The 5,130-nt window shown below is 44.5% G+C and overlaps 1 long non-coding RNA gene across 2 annotated transcripts; it reads right to left on the bottom strand.

Moving 5' to 3' along the window:
• Window positions 1-347: 347 nt before the first annotated feature.
• On the bottom strand, window positions 348-4,710 carry LOC119854950. Of its 2 annotated transcripts, none has more exons than XR_006280945.1 (3): window positions 4,257-4,710; window positions 1,593-1,673; window positions 348-1,128 (listed from the first exon to the last, which is right to left on the bottom strand). It is a non-coding gene; the product is annotated as an uncharacterized LOC119854950 (long non-coding RNA). The 2 variants fall into 2 exon arrangements; XR_005292697.2 differs by lacking the exon at window positions 348-1,128 and adding an exon at window positions 2,851-2,974 and having other exon boundaries at window positions 1,431-1,673; window positions 4,556-4,710.
• Window positions 4,711-5,130: the final 420 nt, after the last annotated feature.

Genomic DNA, 5,130 nt, shown 5'->3' with positions numbered 1-5,130 from the left:
TTTGTTCCACTCACCCCAGCAGACAATGCAAAGCTTACTCTGAAAAAATATTGGAACCAGTTACCCCCTACAACTGAGTCATATAGCATGTATGCAAAGGTAACCGAATAGTTATTTAAAGGTCAAATTCTCCTACTTGTGGGTTATTCTCAGACAGAAGTTGGGGGGGGGGGAGAAAAATGGGGAAAAAAAAAATCAATGAGTTTCAATTAACTGAATTTCATTGTAGTTCTCTCTCAGGAAGCAGTTTCCCCATAAGCATTCCTGAAGAAGTTACCAGTTCCATCTGCAAACTCATAGTTGCCCTGTGTTCCAGTGGAGAACACTTTGCTCTCCAATGGCCCCCAAACTCATCTAGCTCCCATGAATCGCATGCCCAACAGGGACAAGGTTGAAGGAGGCTTTCCTGAGTATGGCTGCTCCTGGAGCCTCAGCCTGGAGGGGGGTGACTCTCTGTATGATGGCAAAAGACTCCTGGAGAGATCTTTCAGCCTCCTCCTGCCCTTTCCTCTTCCCCCAACCCACTCCCTCACTCACTTCCCCCATCTAAGTTCCCTCTCTTGGGGACAAAGAGGAGCATGCTGTGAAGGCAGCACAATCCATCTCCGCACTCCTCTAGTCTGCATTCCTCAGCACAGACTTTCCTCTGCTTGTGGAAATGAATGGGAGAAGATAAACTTATGTCTCGTTGCATGTATTTCTAAGGTGTCCATCCCTGCAGTATCAGGGTTCCATTCATACGAAGAAAGAAAGGAATATTAAATTTTCCTAAGCTTCAGTGGCCAGCTCTAGTAAATATTTACAGCAGCTGCTTTCAGATGATCATCACTACCCCGACAGAAATACTTCTGGGAATCATACAGCCACTGACTTGCTGGCACAATAAAGTCATTCCCAGAAAAACTGTCTCATGCCCTAGTGTGAATATGCTGACATCATCCTGAGAATAATGACTAGACACAGGCTAACCAGTTGATTGCTAATCCAAACTGCACCCCTGATCCTTTGGAATGGCACAATACAGATGTCAGCAAGTCCACAGCAATGCATGGATTAATTACCCGCTAACACTGGGAGAGCCCAATAGCATATAGATAATTAAATTTGGCATCTGCAGGGCAGGGTACCCTTTTTTAAAAAAAAAAAAAATAGATGACCAATGTTAGCTCCCATCTAGACATAATGAATAATTAATTAGGTCAAAGCAGTTATACAACAGCAACCCCATGATAAAAAAGTTTCTATTTCTTCAAACAATAGATCAAAATACACTGAATAGTTAGGTTGACTTTCTAGGGTGAACTCCAAAGCGTACCTGTGTTACTGGCTTACTTAGCAATAGCATTTCTGACTTGAAAGGCAGGGTATGAATTAACTTCCATTTTGATATTGCTCTGCAAAAGTAAAAAAAATTCTTATTCTAATAAATCCTCATTGTATTAATTTATTAAACATGGTTTACAGAAAATATTTTAAAATATTGTTTAATGCAATAAGGATCTGCATGAAATAGTTTTCTTGGAAATTCAGGTCACTTGTGCTTGAATTTACTGGAACTACTTCTGCCTAAGTGAACAATGTATGAATCCTACCATTGGCAAGCACAAGGACTTCCCCGATGTTGTCAGTTACAATTCATTAAGGATTCTTGTCTTCTGCCAGTCTTTGCCCATCTGAAAGCAGAAAGTGACAATGTACTCTAACAATGTACTGTAATATACTGTAATTTTTACAGATCTCTCTATAGAGCATCGTTTCATTTTTTGCATGCTGTGAAATAACCTCCAAAGGACTCCATGCTCATAAACTAAACTGTCTCTATTAAGAGAGCTAACTACAGAGGTGTTTCAACTGCAGCAAACATACTAGTCTTGTGCACAGACTTTCCTGATACTCCTCCAAACTCTTCCCTCCTACAACCTGTATTCTGCAACCTGTATTCTGCTCCTCCCTCAAGTTCTGTGCAGGTTGCTATAGGGATTCACTTTTGCTGCTGATTCATGATTAGATTCTTTGCAAAAGCAGTATGGAGCATTTGAGGTGGGTTAAGTCTTACAAAAGAGATAATTAAAGACTAAGCAAGATTCCCAGCTCATATAGATGTACCTATGCTCACTCTGCTTGAGCTAGCTGGGGGAACGGCTTGGGCTAGCCACTCAAGTACTTAACCCAGCTGGACAGGTACGCTCGAGACAGCTAGCCCTAATTGCTGCCCATGCTATGCTACTATTGTTAGTACGCTAGCTTGAGCGAAGCTAGTGTGGGTACATATACTTGAACTAAGAATCACATCCCAGCTCCAAGTGTAGACATAGCCAAAGTCCTGAAGCCTGGTATAGTAAACAATATTGCACCACAAAAGCCATATTTAATCATTACATAACAGGTTTGACCTTTGTACACAAATACTGGATACCATGCTGTCTCTATGAAAGTAATAGAAGATGCTGTACATGTGACACACAAAGAGGAAGAGTTAAGGTTGCACGGGTAACCTTGGCTTTTGTAGTCTCCAAACTACATGTGGAAACTAGAGTAGGCTAGGAGGGCTGGTGTAAGTAGCAGGTGGCCTTCTGCTGCAGCTACAGGACAGCATATTCTCAGATCTCTTCTGATCCCTGCCAGCCTCATGACTTATATCCCCCAGCTAGGAATGAGATCCAGTCAGTAGGTTATGCTCAATTGATTTCCAACACCTGTGTGCTGGGCTTTCCTCCAGAACAGGTGTTAAGGCTGATTCCCCACTCTAGTGCTTCAAGTGCAGAAGGTGTGCCCCACAAGGATTATAAGAATTAATACTGGCCACTCCAGGCTTGTATTAAACTCACAATGTTACAGTTTCTCTCTCACCTTGGACAGGTAGATGTTGCCACCACCCAAATTCAAAAAACCCCATTGCAACCAGAAAGGCACACTTGGGAATTCCTTCCTGTGGGGTACCCTCAAGCCCTTTCATCCCCTGTCCGGGGAAGAGCTGAGAAAGAAGAACAAAGGAAATCAGCAGTTGCCACCAGCTAAACAACATATGCACAAACCTCTTAGGACACCAAAAATTCAATCCTGTTCTTAAAAAGGTAAATTAAAAACTAAAAAGAAAGAAAATATATCTGAACTTAGGCTTTTGCTAGATTTTAAAAACCCACTTATAAAATTTAAGCGTCAAAAATAACCTTCTTGAAGTCCAGCTTAAAGGTTACAAGCAAAACAAAGAGCATTTGGGGTTAGCACAGGGGAGTCCACAAGCCAATAAGAAATAAAAGAAATAACCATAATTGTGTCTTTCTAGACAGTCCCTCATTACTTTCATATTTGGGGTTTCAGATAAGTAGGGTTGAGCTATGGTTTGATGCTCTCTCATACCTGGTTTTAAAGCTATGCTGTAAAAAGCTTCAGCCCAGCCCAGCCCAGCCCAGCCCAGCCCCTGCCCCTGCCCCTGCCCCTCTCTCGGCAACAACAGACAAAGGACAATCCCCACCCCCTCCATTTTAAGAAGTTCCAGCTCTCCCATTGGCTCTTTTGATCAGGTGCCCACTCCTTTCCTTTTACCTGTGGGCTTGTTAACCCTTTGCAGGTAAAGCCAACAGAGGACAGCATCAAGAGGGATTTTGTAGCTAACTGGCAGGCTGGGTGTCCACAAAAGGAAGCTACCCCCTCTCTCCTTTAATCACAACACAGGACCAGTTGCTCCCTGACCCCTGCCAACCACTTAAAGGTGCAGACTTCCCTGTTACAAGAGGATATAAGAATAAGCTCAGGCCCAGGGGTGTCAGGCAGACTTCTACTCAGGGGGCTAGCCCTTGCTGAGGATCTGTGCCACAAAGTCCACACATGATTCCAGCTGCAGTGTAGATGTAGCCTTAAAACAATGTCCCCAAACTTTTCAGGGTCACACTCCCACACACACACACACACACTTACACCTGTCCATGCCCCTCAGCAAGGGCCACAGCTTGGGGGGGGGCAGAAACACAAATGGTGGGGGTCAAGGCTGAAGCCAGATGGCACTCCCTCCCTGCCCCCTTGGGGGCTGGCACAGGCACACCATGCTCCCCCAAAATATTTCTACACACACCCTAAGGGGGCACACTCCACAGTGTGGGGACCTCTGCCTTAAAGTCAACTATACACATGTACAAGGACATCTTTCATTTCTTATTAGAGGATTTTTCTGTGCCTGTGGCTTTTCTCTAAAGTTCCTTCCAGTATTGTGTTGGGATTACAATCCCTAGATCAGCCATGTCACCGGGTGCACTCACCACAGTGGCACCTCCTGCTAACCATCCTGGGAATCAGCTCTGGCAACTTGCACTCTCCCTCGGTATTATCTTCTCCTGCTGCTGCACCACTCACTGCTGGGTGTGCAGCTTCTCTGTGGCTTGGCCCTCTGACCTGGTCACTAAAGTCCTCCCTTTCTGGACAATTCACAATCTTTCCAGACTTGTGATCTGGCTAGTTCCTCCAAGATCCTTGCCACTCCCTAGCAGCTGGTAGAGGATGGGCCTAGGTTCCAGCCCAGGGACCCTACAACAAGCAGCAACAGTCGCTATAGTCCTACCTCTTGCTGCTATTTCCCAGACCTTCTTCCAACATCTCTGGCTCCCCCTCCTCTCTGTGTTTGCTAACCTCCAACTCCCTCCACGCAGGAAACAACTACAGTCTTTCCCTGCAGCCTTGACTCTGTTGTGGCTACCTAGCCTTGAACAAGCCCTGCCTGTCCTTAATTAGCCACCTCCCTCCAGCCTAATTCTTCCCTGCTTGCAGCCTAATTAGCTGATTGGGCCCACCTGGCCTAATTCAGCTCTTGAAGGGCTAGTGTGTGGAGTCCACCCATCACAAGACTCATATGACATGCTCTACTGAATGTTTGCTACTTTTCCCTCCCCCAGCTTTTTTTTAAAAAAACCACAACATAGACTCTGAATTTCTGAAAAAGCAGCAGCAGTACTAATTACTTCCATTGCCGCTTTTTGCTCTACTGAAGCCTTTTCAGTTTGCGTGTTTCATTTTTAAATAGGAACATGCAGTTTCTGATTCATACCATAGTTACATCCGTTTTTCTTGAGTTTTAACTCTTAGTTCTCCTTCCTTCTCATGTGACTTTTTAAGGTATATTAGGAAGGGAGACACATT

Source organism: Dermochelys coriacea, chromosome 4, assembly GCF_009764565.3.
Source record: "Dermochelys coriacea isolate rDerCor1 chromosome 4, rDerCor1.pri.v4, whole genome shotgun sequence".
Lineage (NCBI taxonomy): Eukaryota > Metazoa > Chordata > Testudines > Dermochelyidae > Dermochelys > Dermochelys coriacea.
The sequence above is the reverse complement of the archived record's forward strand: the minus strand, read 5'-3'. Positions and strand labels throughout refer to the sequence as shown.